This window comes from Nesoenas mayeri (assembly GCF_963082525.1).
Source record: "Nesoenas mayeri genome assembly, chromosome: 1".
Classification (NCBI taxonomy): domain Eukaryota; kingdom Metazoa; phylum Chordata; class Aves; order Columbiformes; family Columbidae; genus Nesoenas; species Nesoenas mayeri.
In genome coordinates, this window is record NC_137541.1 from 121,304,701 (window position 1) to 121,328,394 (window position 23,694).

The following is a 23,694-nucleotide window of genomic DNA, read 5'->3' on the forward strand; positions in this document are numbered from 1 at the left end:
GGTACTGCAATACGCGCATAAAACATCACAGTTCACTCAATTTCTTCATCAACAATGACTGTTGAATCACTACACATATCCTAGACCCAGTCAGCTTTTCTGCCATCACACTGGCTTCTTCCTTGTGTCACCAAAACGCAACGCACACACACAGAAAAAGGGATGGTGGGAAGATAAGGAAGAAATACTTTTTTGATACATGTAGGAGCATATGTTGCATCAGTTCTATTGTTATTTTATGAACAGGTAAATCCTTGCTGCCATGCTGCCTTGCTGCCATGCTGATCGAGGCATAATGAAATCAACAGCCTTAGTTTTTCACTACTGAAGTTCTACAGAGAGCTAGAATGTCACTGCCACATTCACAGTAGCCATGAACTTGGCAAGGCCTATGAGTATTGCCTAAGGCTACACAAGATCTTACAAACTACACACTCTCATGCCTAAATTGCTTCAATTTGGATAAAAGATTCGGTCTGGTATGTATGCTAAGTGTATACATACATCACACAGACACAGTGTCTTGCACTGAGCTTAGTGCCACTAAGCTCAGCAGAGTTGTATTCAAGGAGAAAAAAGGAAGGAAGATCAAACTCTTCTTTACACTAAATAGTGTTTGCATTTAAACAAACAAACAGAAGTCCTGGAGCACCAGATACCTCCAGCCTACATGGGTGTCTTAAGACTACAGAGCTGTAGTCCCATTTTTTGAAAGCCCTCTCCAGCCAAGACTTTCTTTTTCAATTTTTTTTTTTTTTAATTACAGTACCTATGGGCACCAAGATCATAGAAAGACTTTCCCAGTAATAGCTGCAAGTACTGAAGGCATTACGCTTTTGTCTTTACCACCTTGTAGCTCAAATACAGCAAGGATCACTTTCCATTTGCATCAGTACAAGGCCAGTTTAAATACTAAGCCAGCTTAGTTCAAACTATCAGCAAACATAGTTTGAGCACAGCTAGCTGATTTTCAGCTGAAATAGACTGTAGAGCATTCATACATTGTCTTCTGCCAGTTCTACAATGGGAATGGTAAGCTCCAAAAGCAGCAGATTAGCACATCTCTAGCACTTTACAGCAGCCTAATGTTGTATCAAACTGACTGCAATGCCAGCAACATACAGAACTGTCGTGGGCAACAGACTGCCACCGCTGTTCCAAACCGTAAGAGGAAGAAACCCATTGATAAGAACATACTATCCAATAAACACAGAGACTACCAAGTTAGAGCTACAGAACTTGAAATTGTACTGCTGATTTTGTAAAAGCAGTAAAGCAACTTCATACATATGGTAAGTTATGCCTTTTGCTGATTGGAAATTAATCTAGAATATTTTGAGATCACTTATAATACTAACTCCAAAAAAGTATTTAACTTGCAAAGTTACAAAAGTATAAGAAATGGGAAACCAAACTAGGAAGGTAACACACACAGACTTGAATTATTTTAGAATTTAGAAGATGACGTTAGAGCTACTGGCAATAAGGAAGAGTTGCTGATGTACCTATAAAGTCATTAACAGTTTATTAACAGGGAATCAATATATCCCTCCACTTCATAGCTAACCAGCAAAACATATCCATCACAAACTAGAGCATTCCTTTAGTCTCCTTACAACTGTCCAACAATTATCACATTCTGAAGAACTGGACAGCTAGCATGCAATGATGACCTGGAATGGCAAGGCAGGCGTCTGTTGTAGCACTGTATTCTAAGAAGGGATCCACAACACAAAAAGTAATTTTAAAACATTAGCAGAGAACAAAAAAAAAAAAACAATGAGTTACTATGATGCTAACAGTATCACAGACACACAGCATAAAAGGAAAACATTTAAACTTTTTTTTTTAAATAGATATAACCAAATCACATACAGTAGCTGCAGGAGCAACACATTAAACTCAATAACTGAGTATCTTCTGTGGTGCCTCTGCATTGCTAAGTTCTTAAAACCAAAAGGCCTTTTACACACGCTATACAAGGGCTTCCTGATTTGAATAATAAATTAATGACAAGAGGAAGCAAGAACAAATTCCACTCATCATATAGTCTGTGAGATCATTACTTGAAGAATCACCTCAGTAGTAACATTTAGTGGGCTTCAAGATCCCAATCCTCCTTACTGATTTAGAACAGAAGTGAACTGGAAATAGAGGGAGGAAGAGATGACAAGAAAGGGGTTGAAAAGCAAATTATTGAAAGTGGTATAGGAAAAAAAAATAAAAGCTGAAGTCTTTCATTTAAACAAAAAGAGCAGTTCTACAGAGATCAACTGTGATCAACTGTGTACAAAGCTCTCATGCTAAAACTTTATGCTTCTATTTCCTATTTTAATTACTGTTGCTTTCTACTCTTCATCTCTGCTACCCACACAATGCTCCTCTGATCTCCTCAAAATACAGATAATGGGATTACCTATCCAAAGCCACTCCACATTCATTAATAATTTCAAGTGTAGAGTTCAGCTTTACTACAGAATGTTTAGTTAAATAGGCCAAAGATGCTGAGCACATTTTATTCTGGGTTACATTCTGCCATATTATAAAGATGGTGACTGTGAAAAACAAAGCTTTCACGTCTCTGACTTTTCTTTACACCATAAGCATAGGTTGCCTGTTAGCTTCTTTGAACACTAATGATTTATTCCACTGTATTCCTTAAGAGCATCCTCTGCTTCCTTCAAAACACTCAATAACCAACTTATGTCAATAGTTTCACTGTAAATCAAAGTTGGTTTCAGAGCAATCATGCTTCTAAAAACCTAAAAGTTCAACTGCCAAAACCATTACTGGCATCTCTCTGAAGTTTCATCATCCTCCATTTCTTTATTTTGTGTTTGCCTGGATATCAATCAGACCATGAGATTTTGCAAATGGGGACAATTTTGTTACGTATGAGCACAGTAGGAAGTCAGCTCAGCTATATCCAGATGCAGCAGAGCAGTAAGACTAATTATTTTTAAAATATATTATCCAATAAACTTAAGAATGTAAGTCATATGCTGCATATTTATTTAATAGATGTTAGTTCAAAGCATATGGAGTTAAAAGATTCTATCTAATTCTACCTAATGCAAGTTTGCAACGTGTTAAAAGCAACTATCATGAACACCTTTGAAAAAAGGCCACATTTTTGCTATAATTTTGCCTTAATTTAGGTACATATGAAGAATTATTTCCATGACAAATTTAAATAAGAGTTTTAAGAATATCAACAACAGCATACCTGAGAGCTTGAATTAGAAGAAAAGTCTGACAGGGAAGGTTTTGCTTTTTACATTTTACTAATTGAAATGCTTTGTATATAGATTTTGCTTATTCAGCATCACTGTATTGTAAGATTCAATATGGTGCCTTTAGTTAAAAAAAAATAAAAAATAAAAAAAAATTGCAAACTAAAACCAACGAAGTTCTGGAAGCTTTTCCTCTGTAAAAAGGTTATTTTGTCATTTCTCAAGTCATACTCATAAAGCACCAGAGAAATCTCTGCATATCTCATGACTACACACACTGTTGTCAGAGATGAACATAATTCAGGTCACTGACCTTCGGTAGATGAAGGCAGGCCTGTTGCTAGCAACATAAAATATAAATACTTGCTTAAAAGCAAAAGTATTTATTTATTTCCTAGGAAAATTATCCTCAAGTATATACCATAAAATTGAGATTAATAACATAATGGAGTATAATGGATCAAGACCTATACAAATCTATGCAAATAGCAATTCCTTAAACTGTAGTTATTCTGCATCTCAACAGCCCACTCTTGAAACTACACACAACCAACAGTGTTGCTTGACATAAGACATACAAGGCAAAAGATTCACCAAATACACCAGATTTGGTGTGTAATTTTAAATACTGCATAATAAAATGTGAAGTACACCCAATACTACTGGAATTTGAAATAAATAAATAAATAAATAGATAGATAAATAAATAAATCCCTTAGGGTGCTAGCAACTGTCAACTTGTAGGACTAGTTCCCAAAGAGAACACAATTGAGAAATTCCAAAATAATTTGTTTTTACAGTACCTAGCACATACAGTGTCTTTTACTAGGTAAAATCCCGTGTATTTAGATGTATAAATTAACATATATCTCCAAAGCAAACACAGACACACACATTATTTACTGCTTCTGTTCTACTTGGGACCAACATATGTGGTGTTATACATAAGAAATAATTCACAAAGAAAAAAAAAAAAATCAGACTACTTCATATATCCAATGTACAAAGCAGAACTCAGTACATCTAAGCTTCACCCTCAAAATCACACACATGAAATTAAAAGCAGATATGGCTTCATCATGAAAACCCAATGCATCTGTCCACTTTTACAGACCTGCATGTTTCTATACCTGATAATCAATATACTGAGTACTAAACAAAAACCAAGTAATTAATGATCAGTATCACACTTAACATGTTCCCAAGGAAGTCACAGATCCCCATCTCCAGGTTTAAGCCCTTTGGTAGTACGGAAAAACTATTAGCGAAATGTCACTGAAATAGTCAGCAAGTACATTAAAACTATGATTAGGTCTTAAAATTCATCATTTGATTTAAAAAGTAATATATCTCTGTTCAATTCAGTTTGTGTATTCAACAGAACTATGAGCATAGTCACCTTCATATGTGAGTTTACCCCATGCTTAAGAAAGCAATGTCAAATTTCTGGGAAAAGAACATTTTCATACATCACTGGACTTCAAGTTAAGGTGAAAAGACAACAACTATAAAAACTGAGTTTATACTAGACTTCACCAATACATCATTCATCCCAAGAACTTGTATTATACTTTGTACTCTCAATGAGTTTTAAATTCACACTGCTAAACTAGAAGGCTATGTTAGTTTCTAGATCAATATTTGTGGGATGCTTATGAAACCACTGGATCTAAAACAAAATACACTATATCATAATTTTTCTTGCAGGCTGTAAAATTATTTTTAGTGTTCCAAAAAGCACTAGTTGCTCTAAAAAAAATATATTGTGAATGACTAGTTTCACTCTTATGCTAAATTTACAGCATGTGATGTGAAAGAATCCACAAGCAGCTTTACTGAAATCAAAGCTTCTCACTCAAATTCAAATCTGGCAAAGGCAGAACTACAGTTGTGGTAGGGCAAGAGTTTCTTTTCAGCAGCAGTATCACTTAAGCAGCCTGTATCCTTTCCACCGTAACCTGCTTGGCTGAGACAGTGCTACTCTTCAGTGTCACTCAGCAAACTGCACTGGAGAACTGACTGAGGTGGAAAAATGGGGAGCAGGAAAAAAAAAAACAAAAAAACCACTATTTTTAATCCTGTATCAGTCACCTAATCTGGTCCTCTACAGATGCACAGCAGCAGGAGCAAACAGCTGGGATAAAAAGGAGCTTCTTTGGCCAGTATTGGTGTGAAAATCAAAATGCACCTAATTTTATCAAAAAAGGACCTACAATGGTGTCGCATCAGTATTAACTCAGTAAGACTTCACAGTGCAATCCAAATCTCTGAAATACCTGATTTATAACATAAAAATTTTTAAACCTATCCTTTTTATTGAAAGAAATGCATAACTTCTAAGAAAAGTAACTGCTTTCCTTGCATATGAAGGAACTGAACAGTGTAAAACTTACACTTGACCCATACATGCAGAGAACTCGGGATTTGTTTTTTTAAAATCCTTATTTGTTTATGTGAATCCCAGAATAAAACCTATGGTTTTAGGAAGAATTAAACTGCCACCATTTAGGATGGGAGGGGAAAAAAATAGAGACAAAAATGCCCCACACTTATGCTAAAAGTTCCAATACTTGAGATTTTTTAGATAATTTGCATATGCTTCTTTTATTACTCACTGACTAAAAATATTAATTTTAGAAGCACAAACTTAAATTATTTTTCAGCATACTGACCATATAAGGAACCACAAATTAGAGGGAGCAGTTATTTTTTCCATCCACTTAATAGTGTCAAGCAAAACAAATGCAGTTACGTTTTAGCAAAGTCACATCACTGTATTATATTTACATTCCCCTCCCTCATCCCATTTACACGATCTTTGAAGAGAATTCCACCTCAAATTCACATAAGCATGAAGAAAACAGACTTCCAGGAAAGGGAAGGATATTTACAAAATCCAGATTTTTTTACTTATTTCTATGTCATCTTACAAAAACAGAAGTATGTAACAATCTAATTATTTCTTCAGGTTAACACATTCATCCTACCTATGACCTCCTTAAAGGTGACATCTGATAAGCAACTATTTATTTTTAAAAGAAATAGAGCCATTTTAGTTAATATGTTAAACATGAACTAAACAGTAGCACACAAATAGAGGCATATTTCAAAGTAAAATATCCATGAGGGCTGTAAACTTGTTTATCCACAGTAATTTGCTCTCAGTTGCAAAATGCTTTTCAGAGCTGAGATTTTTCTATAGATATCCTCAAAAAGATTGACCATTTCATTTACAAAAACTGTTTCTGTTCCTTGTAGTTGCAAAGAACTTTTAAAATGCAAAGCAAAACATATGCCATTATATATTTGCATTCATCAGTTTAGAACTTTAGACCTAAAAAGTCTCAAGAGTATAATCTTCCTACTTCTCTTTTTTTGAAGTCATAAAGCAAGCAAAGAATTAAAGGAACGCCTAAAATTTCCAAGAAAAGTGGTCAAACATCACTTCAATTTACAGGTCTTTACTACAATCTTGATATTACTACAGCTTACTATTCTTCCAATTTAGTGATCATTAACTACTACTTCCATTCTTTGTTGTACTCTTTATGTACAAAACAGACCTGGCAAGAGACAGTACTCAGATGAAGCTACTTCAACTTTTTAATCCTAGACTAGAGCTGGGAGAGCACTTGTAGCACTCTCCAGACAAGCAACATGTACTGAAATGCTTTTACCTCTCAAAAACTGCAAGAGCTTAGACCCACATTATACATACATATATACATACACACATGCACACTGCCTACACACGGGAGGAAAGGGTGGTTGTTTCTTCCCTGCAAATACAGACTATTTTAACTGCAGTATCTCTATACTGATGAAAACACAAAATCTTGGGTTTTGACAGACAAAGGCAACAGCTTCTGTCCAAAAGTTTCCTAAAACATACTTTCTTACTAAAATACAGAAACAAACAAACAAAAAAATAATCCAAGAAATGGAAGAAAATAAAATGTGCATCTGAATGGTATAGTATTTTTACAGCTACTAAAGTTATAAACAAAATATCATGACACACTCAAGAGAGTTTGGCTTTCTAATTGACCCATCCTTATCAAATTCAGATGTTACTGGGTTTTGACATCATTAATGTTCCCTTGGTTTACATGTTCGCTTTTTCTTTTCCTTTTTTAATTCTGCCCTGAAACATGACAAATTCCATATCATGCTGCAATGTACATGTAACAGGAGCCACAAAATTAATAAACTCACAGGTTATCACATTTCAGTAAACATTACTGTAACATAATTGATCAAAAACAGAGAGAATGTAAAATCTTACTCAGACCACAACAAACCCCGTTACAAAAATACTCATACAGATTCCTGGGAAATGATCTGCAGAGCTGCTATCGTATGTCTAAATGAAATAAGACCACTTCTCCATTCCGACTTTAGCAGCAGATAGTTCCGACGTTACTTTCAAAGACCATCTTAAGTTACATATTTCAAGTACATTTATAACATCCTACATGTTTGTTGCCCTGATACAGTAGTGCCTTTAATCTTGAAGACTTCAAAAATATTTTAATACATGGACATATGCACACCTATGGCCTTCAAAAAAAAAAAAAAACAACATCACACAAAAAAAACACCACCACAAAACCAAACCAAACCAAAAACACACACCAAAACCCCAAAATAACCAAATAACACAACAAAGCACACACGACTGTAAACTGCCTGCTAGCTCTGTAAATAGATCATGCTTATTTTTAATACTTTGGGTAAGTGGCTTGTTTCAGCCATACACTGGTTTGCATGCCTTTTTAAATACTTTTTAAGCTTTTCAAACACACCATGGACTAACTGTTGTTTAATTGACTCCCGTATGACAGCTCACATTGACAAATGCAATGTCACAAGCTACCTTTGCCTTTCATTATTCAGGAGATTTAGACTGAATAGGTATTCACATAGCCAGGTACTCTCTGGCCATACATTAAACATATGCCTGGATCTCTAAAACAGACTTGACCCCTCAAATCCCTACACTTTCTGCCAAAGCAGGTATACCCCTGATATGAAAAGTGATAATGGAGAAGTACTGCTGATATCCTTTCCACTTCAGTATGAAATATCAGACTTAACTGCCCAAGCTTCAGTTTAGGCTAAAAACCTGAAACATGTCTACTTCTACTATGAAAATATTTAGTTCTTAAAAATCAGAATTTTCCTTAATGCATCCATCAGACTTCACCCACTTAGATGGGTTTTTCTGGGGACACTTGTTCAGAGATGTTTGTGAGCCACTGCATTTAAAAGGAGCAGAAAAAGGAAGACATTTATTCAGTTACAAATCACAGAATCACAGAATGGTTTGGATTGGAAGGAACCTTAAAGATCATCTAGTTCCAACCCCCCCTGCCATGGGCAGGAACACCAGGTTGCTCAAAGCCCCATCCAGTCTGGCCTTGAACACTTCCAGGGATGGGGCATCCACAGCTGCTCTGGGCAGCCTGTTCCAGTGCCTCACCACACTCCTGGTGAAGAATTCCTTCCTTATATGTAAACTAAATCTACACTATTCCAGTTTAAAGCCATTACCCCTTGACTTATCAATACATGCCCTTGTAAAAAGCTCCTCTCCAACTTATCATCCTAGAAATCCTGCAGAACTCAATGTAAACCTTCTCTTTAAAACAAAACAAAACAAACAACAAAAAAAAAAAAAAAAAAATCAATGAGCTAGCCAAATCATAAGTCTTTCCAACAAGACTTCAGCGACCGTATCATTCCGATGGTTAACTCATCAGTCACTAGGTAAAAAAAAAATAAAATTACTGTATCTAGAGCACAATGATTTAAGAAACATGCCATGCAGGATGGCCTCAACTCTAAGCTTTTTCCTCTCAGGGAAATAGAGGAGACACAGCCTGTGTTATCATCAGGTCATGATTTTTATGCAGGCCAGCTTCACATTTATATTAGTGAAACGCAGTAGTTCAGAAATAGGGTACACACTGCCTCTCCAAAAAGGGGGAAAAAATTGATTTAGCAGGTTGACAGCAGCAAACAAGGCACTGTTGGCTCACAAATGGCTATTCCTAAAAGTTACTCTAAACACACACTTCAAAGTGGATGGATATTCTTCTCCTCCATTTGCGTAACTCAAAGTCCCCAGGCATTATTTCTCTTTTTCTATGTATCCCAAGTATAATACTAAAATGGAGTATGGAATAGCCATGCAAGTGCAGTAAAAGGGGACATAACCACACCTTAAGTTTGTTTACAGAACTCAGATCTGCCTTTTCATTAGATCTAGCAATGCTAAAAGGTGCTTGAAGGGTATTTTAGGATTACTTCCAGGATTTTGGGATACTGTCAAAGTAACTGGGACCCTAAGCTCACAGATGGGAAAGAGCACGTGAAAGTCATTTAAAGAGGAGAAACCCCTTGTTTCCAAAACTACATATAGCACAACTGGTCTTCTAGCTCTTTTTAACTTCAAAGACAAAAACCATACTCCGGCTTTCGCCAGTCGTTGTCAGTACAAAAACACCATGTTTAAAAATCTTATTTAACATGCTTTCAAATAGCAGTTCATATGAAGTTCAATAGCTCCGAAAAATTGACAGTTGTCTAGTTCAAGCTCCAGGACAACCACATGCATCCAAAACTGATGGTGAATAAACTGAGTTACTTAATTAAGAATTATGAGGCTGCAGTTCCCCAAATTCCAAAGCTGATTTAGATTTGGCTGCTGCGCTCCTACCCACATCCCTCCTTGCCCTCAACCACTCAGTGCAGGCCCATCTCTTGCACCATGTCTGGCACCTGCCCTGGTCTTGCTGAGTCAGTTCTGCAATTTAGCATGATGTAAAATATTCACCTTTTTGATCAGTTTTCTGCTGACTCTACACAGCTCCAGAGCCCGAGTCTTACTTTCAGCTTAAAAATCTACACAGTAAATAAGAACCTCACCATTCTTTTTAGCACATGCATACAGTTAATTCATTTCTATTCTGCATAATACAACTTGATCTCAAAGAACTTGATTTGCATTTTTGTGCAGTCTTTGATGTTCTGGACCTTTGAAACTGCCAGTTCCTAGGTCAGGGCCAGGAGTTCCACCACGCTCTAGGACTACGCTGAAAAAATAAATGGGGCATTCTGCTCATGGAAGGAGAACCTCATTGCAATAGGCATTGCATGACACAATAAAATGCTGATCCTCACCTAAAAGGCTCACTATATAAACAGACGTTTGTCCACAGAAAGACAAAACTAGAGAGCTCACAGATTTTAGCTGTCTCTAATAAAGTTTGCTGTATAGGCTAAGAATACAGTACAAGAGAAGTAAAGAGGAACCTAGCTAAAATATTTCCAACAGTTCTCACCAAACTGCCACAGAGCACCTTGAAGACCACAGCTAACATCTGGTTTGATATCAATAGTAACAGACCCCACCTCTGCTTCAAGAACACAAGCAAAATGTTTACAGTCTTTTCTATATATAGCCTGTGTCTGTCATAATAGTCTACATAAATAAATTTGAAGAAATGAATTTAATCAGGCATGCCAACTACAAACTTCTCTGATGTTGGAAAGCAAAATGAATAAAAAAAAGACTCTTCACCACAGTAAAATCCAGCATCCTTACTATTCAGCTCAATGTCCCAGCCTAAGGAAATATATAGACTTCCACAATATACTTTAAGTCCTAATTCAGGCTCAGGTTCACCAATGTAAGAGTAGAAGAAAAATCTGAATTCTAAAGCAAAAATAACTATATTTTGGATTACTGCAGCAATCACATAGGGAACATCATTCTTGTTATCTTAGGAGATCACAATTTAAGGAATCTAAGCAAATGCACTGTTTTCAAAATTCAAAACAGACACCTCCAGAATAAGCGCAAATACCATGTATTTCTGGTGAATACCACTTACTACATACACCCAAATTCATTTCCAAAAATATCATGGAGCATTTGTATTTCAACATATGAATTAACCAATGCAAAGACACACTATTTATCAGATTAAGTCCTTCTGAACATTAACTTGACTGTAAAAAAAAAAAGTGTTAAAGACCCTTAACAAATAACTGAAGAGTAAATAGAATATAATCCCACTGATACAAAGTATTCCATGTTCCATCTATACTCTCTCCACTTTATTTGCCTATCATTCCTATCTTGGTGGTTGTGCTACATTTCCATAATTCACATAATATCTTTCTACTGAGAAAATAAAACATTATCCAGGAGCCATTTCCTGTAAAATGCGTAAACACTGACTAAATCCCAGAAAGTTTCTTTTTTGTCTTTACTTAAGGCAAGCACACTAATAACTGGATTGGAGAGTCGTGTTTCCTTTTTTCTCCCTCTGTCCCACAATTCTTTGGTTGTTTTTTGTGCAATAGTACAGGTTACAAGGACAGTCACCAAGAACATCTGAAAAACCAGGGGATCTAGGTATTCTCATTGTAAGTGAACGAACATGAGTTCGGATTCTCTCCACCTGAGGAACATCCTGAACCGCCAGGAAGGGCAGCAGTCCCTCTGTCTTTCCCAACTCTCAGGTGCACAGCTGTGCCCCCTTTCTTGGAAAGCGTCAGCCGTCACACTGAGTATACAGTAAAACAAATCAACTCAATGACCCAATGAAAAACTGTTCACATTTCGTCAGGTTCATTTCCTGTCACCTTAGTAAACTGAACTGGCTCAGCAAATGGTAAGAAAAACTTAAAGCTAGAACAAAAAGACTAACAGGCCTTTTTGTGCCAAAAAAGATGCCATCTTAGTTTATGCCATGTAACATAACTTCCCACCAAGCATATGCCTTCACAATCTGACCAAACTCATGGCTACTACTTACAAGAAAAGAGCAAGTCACAGATGAGGCTCATCTTCCAGGCAGTCTTCCACCTCATGATGAAAAAGTTCAGGCATCTAAATCAGCAGTAAAGTTTCTACCTTTACTTACATCATCAGGTTCTTGTGCTTATCTTCTTAAGCTAGCCCAATGTGGAAGAGGAAAAATGCCAATGAAGAGAACCTGCAAGTATGCTTAACCAAGGGAGAAAGCGGATAAAGACAGTTTCTTGTGATCCAGTTTAGGCTGCTGCCTCCAAAATCTCCAAAGTAGATCAACAAAAAATGCACAAATGAGTGTTCCCCTTCTTTGTTCCTTCAATGTAGTAAATAAATACATAAATAAATAATGACTCCTCACATCATTCACTCCAGAACTACAGCACTAACATTTCTCAGAATATAGATCACCGTCACTCCAAAAAAAAATTTTACCAAAATATGGATCATCCTAACGTAATATTTTTCAACTTAACTTAATTCAACATGGTTTTTAGTTCCATCTGTAGTTCATTTACCATAGCCTTATTCCCTGGTTAAAGGACCACTGACCTAGAAAATTCTCAATTGAAAGAGATAAATTAACAGAATTCAGTAAATTTTCATATAGTCTAGTGATGAAGTCAAAATACCTTCTTTTTCAGATTTATAACTCTGAGGTCTTGTTTTGTTATCTTGTTAGCCTCCATCCCTGCCGTGAAGCATGATATTGAAGCAAATCTTGGTATATCTCAAAATATACCAAGATACTACTGTAGAGGCAGTACGCTGCAAATTTTTCTAAGTTTTAAATGGTATTACAATGCACTAAGAAGAATTCAAACACTCTATTCAAGTCATACATTCATGTGAATGCATGCAAACACAGGAAGAGTCAGTACACAGCACGTGTCAATCAGCAAAAGCTTTACTGGGGTACATGTATTATCACAATAAATAGAGGTTTCATTAAACATTAATGGTAGCTCTATACCTCTACAAACTATGGTTACAGGTAGCTCACTGCAGATTCTAGAACACCCATTCCACCAGACAGAATCAATGCCTTTTCTGCTGGGGGAGGGAGGGGTGGGGGAACAAGCAAGCAAGCAAACAAAACAAAACAACCAAAAAAACCACCAACACACACCACCACACACACCAAACTGGACAAAAAACCCCACACCGTTAAGCCCAGAACATAGTCATCATAATCAAACATGACCTTCTACCCACCTCTTTTAGTAATTCCTCATTGAGCCTTCATCAATGTATGGAAGACCCCACAAAAAAGATCTAATCATTTAAAAGCCTTCAAAGACCAAGAAACCATGACACTATTTCATCAAGTGAAATGGATTGCAAATCACCATTAAAATTGTATTATTTGCTGCTTACCACTATAGAAGACAAAGACCTTCTGGTGTGGAAAAGGTTTTATAAATCTAACAAGAGGTTGCAGATACCCTACCATAAGGTAACTCAATCTGAATTTGATAGCTAAGAGTTCAAATTCACAATCACATTTAGAAGTAGTTACCTTTTGTCAGTTTATCCTCAGTAACTGACCACATACATACCTGCCTACACACACTCCCCCCCCAAAAAATGTGAGAGACTTGGCTTTCACTCAGACAACAGAAAAAGAGGTTAAGGCTAAGGATGAAGCAGCACATGATTGCTAAGTTAATCTAATCATTTGCTGCTACACACACACAAAAACCAAAAAAACAACAACAACAAAAAAAGGTGGAGCAGGAGGCTGTTCTTCCCATATTACTCCCTTTCCCAAGCCTCACTGCTCTAGCACTAATTGACCCAAAAGAAAACCAACTTTTTTCAGGTTTGCTTACTGGCTTTTTCATACACATAGGTGATGACAAATTATTTGAATAAATGTCATTTTTATTGATGTACTAAACATTTTAAAGAACCCAGGATACTTTTTTTTTTTTTTTTTTTAAATAACTGAGTTATATCATGGTCCTGAATGCGTACTTCGGGCTTAGTCTGTCAACTTTGAATAATTTTGTTTTGAATCCCTTTTTGAGTTCAGTCACTATGGAGATGTATGGAATTCATGTCTGAATATTCTCTGATGGCAGTCATAAGACAAAAGTCTAAAAGACATCTCTAATCAAGACAAAAACCCAGAAAAATTCCCTCTAACAGAGGCCTTTCAGATTAACTTTGTGCAACTAGACTTTTATGCAGCCAAAAATAAAAAGTTGAACCTTTGGGACAATTTATGTGAATTTCACCAGTTCTAGCATCCGAAAACTTGATGAATCTAATGTTCTCCAAGTTATTTGTAATTTGTTCAAGATGCAGACACTGCACTAAAACTTTGACAAAAAATATCTATTCAAGTAATTCTAGGACATGCTGGGATTATACAACTTTCTGATTATTTAATAGTGTCTCTGCCAGCATGAGAAGTTGCTGGAGTCCTGACCAGAAGAGTTTGGTTTTCTGTAGCATTTCTTTGCTGATAAACATGCCTAAAATTATTTTAATAAGACAGGTTGAAGGAAGGAAAAGAGGAGAAATTTAAAAAAAGGGGGGTGGGAGGGGGGCTTTTAAATCCTGACCTTACAGACCCCTAACTAGTACTCAAGATCACCTGATGTATCCTGGTCTGAAGTATCCATGAAATGAAAAGGCAAGAAAATCTTCAATGCCCTACCGATGTTCTCACAGACTACCAAGAATAGCTCACTAGATGCAAAGACTCCAAAACAAAGCCATTTTTCCAGCAGAATTTTTTCTTTGATTTTCTACTAATGTTACTGAACAGGTGCATTTCATGTAATGATGTGCTGTGCTTTTTAAGAAAGATTGCAGCAAAAAGACAACTTTTGATACAGACCTTTTTCCTATTTTGTGTAAGAGCTCAACAAGACCATAAGTGTGATCTGAACACACTCTGTGGATGATGCCACAGCAGAGATAACCTTAGGAAGAATATCATTTTTCTAGACACATCTGAAACAGCAAGGCAACATATGAAATCACGGGGGCATAGCAAAAGGGATAATAAATGCAAGACTCAGAGCTTGTACCGTATGCACCAAATGGATCAATTGCAGCCTAACAGACTCATCTCTATAAGCCTTCATATGACCATTTTCCAGTGTAAGATAAAAAAGTAACACTGAACACGACAATGTAGCCATCAAGATGGTCACAACAGAGAACTCTGTCCCAATTCATAACACCATATACCTACTACACTGACATCTTTCTTTCCAACCTAAGTAGGAAGCAGCAAAGCCACATTTAATAGTTTCAAAACTGGAACTTCCCTCTTCTCAACACCTTCCCCCCTGCCCCCAAACCAATAAAGCACCACCTCTGGAAATAGGCCAGAACTCCATACTGCTAATTTGAAACTGTAATTGAATTGAACATAAAGGAAATGTTATAGCTTCAGAGCTTAATAAAAAAGATACTTCTATGGAGTTCAGTGGTGCTACACTGAATCTATCTGAGGGAAGATGGATCCCCACATGGATCTAGTAGCTAAGGCCTACTCTCCCTTTTTTGCTCAGAGAGATTTTTATTCAAAGTATTTCAGGTTAGCTTCATAGTGGATTTACAAGAATTACTAGAAAGCATGGAAATATTCTTCATGGTGCCTCTGTGTTTAGGAAAGAGCAAGAGACATCTAACCTGTACGGATTTTATCTCCCACAGACACTACCAGAAAGCACTGAGCAGTCTTGCTTCAGTTCCTGAAGGGGTCACGGAGATGGATGACATCCTGAAGGGCAACAAAGACAGCCAAAGTAGGAATTTCTGAAATGCAGAATAGTCAGCTCACAGCAAGTTACGGAAACAGAGAAAAAAAGGCTTTATGAAAAGTACAATGGATTGCTGAAGAAGAAGACAGGAGGGAGGAGAAGACAGGCACAAAACATCAAAGTAGTTAAACCATTATGTGACTAAGGAATCTCAATTATTCCTACAAGAAACTGAGCAGAGCCATATGGTTTATCAGAAGCTAAAAGTGTTTAGCCATGGGAAAAAAAAAAAACACACAGAAAACAAGCAGGATGAACAAAGTTAACTGAAGAGTAGAGTGCATCAAGACCTAAGGCAGAAGAGATGGATGAGATTTAACTAACTAAATAAACAGATCTGACAAGTAACTGAAGAGGTACAGCTTTTATGAGTAATACTTAGCAAACCAAGAAGGAACCAAGTGAACATTTCCAAAGACAACTAATGTAATTCAGAATAGTGCTTGCCCTACTAGCACGTACATCCTGATAGCAGGCTTCTTCATAACCTGACCTAGAGCAGCTGGCCTAAGGAAACAAGAATCTGCAAGCTCAGAAAGTGATACATTTAAGTATGCCCTCATATAAAAATGCAAAATGTAAGATCCTATACATCACGTTTTGCACAGATAAAGTGTGCCTTGGAAGGCACTGCTTAAGGTGCTCCTGCCCTCAGTCCACCTAAAGGCCAAAGGAGATGGGTGGAAACTGCTTTATTCCTGCTATAAAGAATGGGTGTGTTGTCCAATGTTCGACATTGTTATTTGAAGTCACTTTGGATTATTAAAATATGGATGGATACTAAAACAGATGGATTCAGATATTAAGGAATGAGCACTCCTGTCTGCTTTCCCAAATAACAGGTAAATAGTTATCAACAAAATTTAAATAACTTGAACAAAAATATTAGGTATTTGAATACATGGAAGTGAAACAACAGCATAATCCCAGAAGCTCTGGTCAGTTATTAGAGAGGACAAGCAAGCACAGAATTTCCAAAAGAGCTGTTTGCTTGTTTTTAACATAACCGGTCTGGCTGGTGGTTATGTTAAAACCAGACTAACAAGAGAAGTATTTTTTCATGCCTCCTTTGTATAGCAGAATATATAAAACTAAGCACCTTTACTCTGAAATTTAGCTTCTGGTATCAATAAGCTATGCTCACATCTTCTAAAGACAGCTGAAAAACATCTTTTATTAGAACATTAACTTTAGAAACTTCATCTTTCAGTTTGTCCAAATCGGAAAAATACATATTTTGTGTGCATATATCTATCTTAAGGCGATATAGAATTCAAGTAAAAATTTCAGAAGTGCATGAGACTGATACTGCATTGTCTTGTGGTAATGTTGCAGGGCGGTGGGGGGAAGACAAATTAAAACCTTCAGGATTCTTAAGAAGTCTTTAAAACATGGATATTTTTCCCCTCAAAAGCATTATTCTTACAGAGGGGAAAAGAAAGCAACAAGTTGAGAAAGAACAAGCAGCAGAAGAGACTTCACAAGCAAGAGACTGACCAAGTGAGAAAAAGGAGGTGCTTGAGAGACCAAGCACTAGAAAGGACATACGAGAAAAGGGGCATGAGCAGAAGTTAGAAAATCATAACAGCAAACGAGAGTGAGGAAGAACTAGAAGAGAGTACAAGTGAAAAGACTGCAAGCAAGCGGAGATGCAGGAGGAGTTAAGCAGGAGAGTTAGAAAGCAAGCAGGAGAGTTGGAGAAAGAACTTATCAAGTAAGACTGTGGCAGCACGTGTTCAGAGTGCACAGAGGCAGGACAGCATCAGTGGGACTGTTAGGGAATAAGCACAAAAATTTGAGATAGCAAGCAAAAGACTGAGAGGTAGAGTGGGGGGAAGGGGGTGGAGAGAGACAGAGAGAGCGAGACACTGACAGGGGAGTGATTTACTACGGGAGCGGTGGCAAAAATTCCTCAGAATTATGTTCTCCATGAAGTAACAGTGCTATCAGAGCCAGTTAACCAACCCCTGCCTCTTCTAGGCACCCTGTTCCTGTCCACCCACACAATTCATTCCATTATCTTGTCAAATGTCTGTGCAGTAGCACAATATACCAGGTCTGAGAACTTATCTGACTGAAAAGTAACCTGATTCTCCACCCTCACACACACCCAAATGTTATATATATAAAATTATATATTTCAGCCAACTCAGTTTCCAACGCTGATTCACTGGTTGGTCTTACAAACAGCTGTGCCAACACAAAGCAGGTGGGAAAGAGTAGCCAGAATCTGGAGAGAAGGGGAGCTACTTGAGCTGCAAGTGCCTTCAAGGAACTCCTCATTGCACACTTTGCCTTAGAATGACTCTTTCAACCATTTCCCCTCAAAGTGCTTCAGTGGCTCTACATCTTGTTCACAACAGTTTGCTAATACTTATATTGTAAAACAGGAACATATAAGGTCATCAGATTAAATACTGTGCATGTTCCACTCCCCTCACAGATCAGATATGAAAACAAAGTGTTGTTGCTTTTCATCTTTTTACCAATCACTTCAAATTTGGCATAGCTACCATTTTGGGGAGGAGCAAGGTAATTTTCACTAGTCCCATAAAAACATATACAGATTTGGGTGGGTGGAAGGAGAAAATTATTTAGGGTAGACAAATCTATGCTGCTTGTGTTTTTCTCTGAAAATACTGTTACCTGCTGTGCTGCCCTTCAGCATTCTCTCAACACTGAAATTATGTACCAGCCTACAGTCTTATCTCATACTAGAAGATGGAATTGATCCGGATGAAAAAAAAGATATTCAAGTCTTCTCAAATTTCACCCAAACTTAAGAACATATAGTAGCAAAAGAAGAATAGTTTCAACCTTTACTCATAAGCTTCTGTCAGTTTGCTTCCCTTCATTGCCACTACTACCGAGCGATGTCTCAAGACTTTGTGACAAGTCTGATCAGCTGAAAGTAGAACACAGAATATTACTGAAGAAGAGTCATATTTAAGACATTTAGCCAATTTTCGCTCATAAAAGCCAGCCAAACCCAAGCATACAAACACCTGGTTTAAACAACGCTTGCACAGGTAACCCTCTGTTCCCTGAACTCTTCACTCTCAAGTGGCCAACCCGTAAGATTGAGAACTCAGCCCTGTCAGATCAGATGTCAGATCAGGTAGGAGTTTCCATACAAATAAGATGGAGATGTTCCAATCATACAAACCAGGTAAATACCATACATGACTGCTTCTCCTTCCATGAGGAAAAAAAAAAAAAAAAAAATTTATAAATGTCATAAAAACCAAGACTAAGCTAAGAAATGTTTAAGGCAGGCCTGATACACACAATTCTGTCTCCTTCATATATCTCCCAACACAATCTTTACTTACACAGTCAAATGTTATTTTATTCATTGAACAGATGCTTATCATGTATATCAGGATGACAGCACACAGAAAACAAAGCTATACATTAAGCGCCAGCTATACCATAAACGATACTATTTACTGAAATGCTCCATCAGTTCTTTCCAAAATGGAGGTATGCATATCAAATGGGGAAACAAACTGCAAGGAAGAAATTAATTTCTTTTTCAAGACAAGCAAACTCCCTTTGGGAAAAATGAGTTCAAACTCTAATTCCCCCCAAATTTCCAAACAAATTCTAAGTTCCTTGAGCAACCCTCTATCTGGATATGCTGAGTCACTCTCCAACCTTAAGAGACTGCTTCTCTGAGTTACAAAGCACTCATCATACAAACTCAAGTCAAATGCAGCTGCAAATACAAAGCATCATCCTGCTATTAAGACATAAGACACCTAAACCCTTAACCTCAGCTCCACCCATGGTGTTGTCACTGTGTAACTTTGGGCAAGTCACTTTACCTTTTGTGCTTCCAGTCCCCTTGCAAAAAAGCAGCTTAGTAACATGTATTTATCTCCTATTAGCAAAGCAAAACTGCTGTGTGTATGGAAAGCAACATGAACTGCTGTACAAAATTCCTAAAATCTCTGAAACCCCTCTTCCCACTCCAAATAACAGGGACTCAGTGCCTAAGGTTAGGCTGACAATAAGCAAGATACATAAACATTTCTAGGTTTGGTGAAGGGCTTTATCTGTACATTAGATCCTAATAACTGAAAAAAATTTCTCTTCTACAAGATGCTGCAGGAATATTAGGATTTGCTAGATTCAGATACTAAAACATTACATGTGTGTACAAACCTATAAGAAAGTCATAAACATGAGACTAAGTACAAGGTCTGGACAGAGCAATTACTGACAACTTGTATCTAAAAAAAAACTTAAATTATATTTACTGCATAATAAAAGATAGTTCCGAACACCAAAACCAAGATATTATTTTCCCATTTTTGTCAGTCTTTGAGTGCTTGACTTAGTATGAGAATTTTTATGGAAATAACTAAAAAGTCAAATGCAACTCTACAGAGGTACTCAAGATTAAAATATAAGGAGAAAAATTATGCTTACAACATATGGAATACAATGCATACCTGTTTCCTCAGATACATAAATAAATTGGCACTGTCAAGTTAGGAGCTCACAGGTTTTATAAAATACATAATGACAAACATAGAAATTGTATTATATGCTTGCCCACCATATGCTTGCTAAAAATGCATCTTGAGGTTCCACCTCACCCGAAAGCACAGATCTCAGATTGTTTTGTTTTATGCAAAAACAATCTTCACTTTAACATACAAAGATTAAAAAAATAAGTTTTTTTAAAAGTAACACTAGTCCAGAGAAAGAGAATGAAAATAAAGCATAAAAAGAATCCTGTATCAGAAAATACCAAGGAAAATATTTTCAAACATTGACGTCTAAAAATTAAACTCTTCATCCCATATTCAAACTCTTCTATAGAAATAGTTTCATATTCTCGCATTTCAATAAAATTAGGTAGGAACTACAAGACTCAAAGCCTTAACAAAAAAAGTGAGGCCAAGAGTATGACAAAATACTGTTTCAGCTATGTAGGTCTAAGATTATAATTCTGAAGTAAAAAAAAAAAAAAAATAGTGCTAAAGACATACAAAATGATGAATGACATAGGCAAGGTCAATTAACTCTTCCTTCTCTTGTAATAGGCTTTGGGAAACAAATGTACACTAAGTCCAAGGAAATCTTTTCCACACACAAAAAATTTATTTACTGATCTCAATGAGTACATGCCTCTGACAGAGAAAAAAAAAAAAACACGACACACACACACAAAAAAACCCAAAATAAAACAAAAAAAACACAACCAAACAAACAAACAAAAAACAAACACACAAAACACACCACAACAACCAAACAAAAAAACCCTCCACACACAACAAAACCAGACTAGAAATTATTACATTGGACAGAGGCGGGAAAAAAAAAAAAATAAACCCACAACACCTCCTTCTCCAAAAAAGCTCCTATGCCTCTGATTTTAAGTATAGCACGAACTTTTCAGTACTAGAAAAATATTTAATGAGATTAACTACTCCCATTTGTTTCTTAAGATGTTTTTTTAATACGCATCTATAAAGCAAATTGAGAATTTTTTTTTTTTTGCTATTAAAGTCACATACTCCACAAATACTGATAGTCTATATGCACACAAATCATGGATACACACTGATCAGAAGTCACTGATCATCTCTAATGCATCTAAATGCAAAGCACCATATGCATACACTGACAGAGCTTCAGGAGACCTCCTAAAAACGTCAGCTTGGCACATATGGAACTTCCTTTCCTTCGCATCATAGAATCGTTTGAGTTCAAAGGGACCTTAAAGAACATCTAGTTCTACCCACCCTGCCATGGGCAGGGACACCTTCTACTAGACCAGGTTGCTCAAAGCCTCATCCAGCCTGGCCTTGAACACTTCCAGGCATGGAGCACCCACAGCTTCTCTGGGCAGCCTGTTCCAGCACTTCACTACCCTCATGATGAAGAATTTCTTCCTTATATCTAATCTAAATCTACCCTCTTCCAGTTTAAAGCCATTACCCCTTGTCCTGTCACCACATGACCCTGTAAAAAGCCCTTCTCCAACCTTCCTGTAGGCCCCCTTTGGGTACTAGAAGGCTGCTATAAGGTCTCCCTGGAGCCTTCTCTTCTCCAAGCTGAATAACCCCAGCTCCCTCAGCCTGTCTTCAGAGGAGAGATGCCCCAGTCTACTGATCATCTTTGTGGCCCTCCTCTGGACTTGCTCCATCACATCCATGTCCTTCTTATGTCAGAGACCCAGAGCTGAATACAGTATTCCAGTTGGGGTCTCTTGAAAGTAGAGGGGCAGAAGCACCTCTGTCAGACTGCTGGCCACTCTTCTTTTGATGCAACCCAATATATGGTTGGCTTTCTGGGCTGCAAGCACACATTGGAACGTCATGTTGAGCTTCTTATCAACCAACACCCCCAAGTCCTTCTCCTCGGGGCTGCTCTCAACCCATTCTCTGCCTGGCCTGTATTTGTGTTTGAGATTGCCCTGACCCATGTGCAGGACCTTGCTGAACTTCATGAAGTTTGCACAGGCCCACCTCTAAAGCCTGTCAGGGTTACTCTGATTGGCAACCCTTCCCTCCAGCATGTTGACAGCACCACACAGCTTGGTATCATCAGCAAAGTTGTTAAGGGTACACTCAGTCCCACTGTCCATGTCACTGACAAATACGTAAATGGTGCCAGTCCCAGTACCGACCCCTAAGGAATGCTGCTTCTCACTGGTCCACACTTGGACATTGAGCTGTTGAACGCAACTCTGAGTGTGACTATCCAGCCAATTCCTCCTCCACCGAGTGGTCTGTCCGTCAAATCCATGTCTCTCCCATTTAGAGACAAAAATGTCATCCAGGACAGTGTCAATCAAATACAGAGCTGAATGTCCCTGTGAATCACTACCGACATTTTACTTTTATATTTCACTTCCATGGGAAGAGTAGCTAAACTGAAACAAACGTTTTAAAATATCTCCATTCAATTAGAGAAGTAGCATTTTTATAAATTGTGCAGAAGAGAGAATTATTTTAGAACACAACACTTGAAACTTGTGAACTACAGGTAGAATTTGTTTTCTCATTTCTTGAAATAACTGGATGCTGGTTAAGAACATCTAGCAGAAAAATGGAATTATATACCTGCTTTATGCAGGTATACAACTATTTCCTTGCATTATGAAATTGCCTCCAATTCTAATGGTTCCTGACACAAGAAAAGCATAAGTTTCTAGTCCCCATCACATGATGCAAACCAGTCTTGATTTAAGAATGACAACAAAAGTTGTCAGTGTTATCATTAACCGCTAAGGTAAGACAGCCAAGTACTTGTACTCCAACAATCTGTTCCCACACATGCAACTGGATTTCTGAAGGTTTCAAAACTAAGCTCATAAAGTTTTAAAGTGTCCATGCTGTGAACATGACTCTGGTTAATTTAACTCCATAGAGATACATAAATGAATGTTTTGATGGGTAAAAAGACAGAAAGTAGACTCACATGGACACCATGAACTGCAAATCATGACTGCGCAATGTTTAAAATACACAGGTGAAAATATCCCCAAACAAATCCTACAAAGACAGGAGATAAACCCTCTGGTAGGGACCACATCAGATATTAATGATTTTCATTCACACCTATGTATTAGGTTTTAGACCTTCTAGCATTAAGCTTTTGTACAACAGACTATCAAATTACAATAATTCACAACCTTTTCTATTTACCAGAATTAAAAATAAAACACAAACACGTATGCATTTACAAAATGCAAAAAAGCTACACAGGAGAAGGTTAAAAATGAAGGGGTATGCATCTCAAAGTCATGAAATCCCAATTAAATGAAGAAAAAGTATTTAGTTTATGTTGTACAGTACAAAACAAAATGGAAATCAGATCTCAGCCAAGGTCTCTAAGT

The 23,694-nt window shown here is 37.1% G+C and overlaps 1 protein-coding gene across 1 annotated transcript in view; it reads right to left on the reverse strand.

Annotated features, from left to right (window-relative positions):
* Positions 1 to 23,694, reverse strand: part of DYRK1A (dual specificity tyrosine phosphorylation regulated kinase 1A) — a 90,472-nt gene that overhangs the window by 60,618 nt on the left and 6,160 nt on the right. The gene's annotated exons all lie outside the window — the stretch shown is intronic.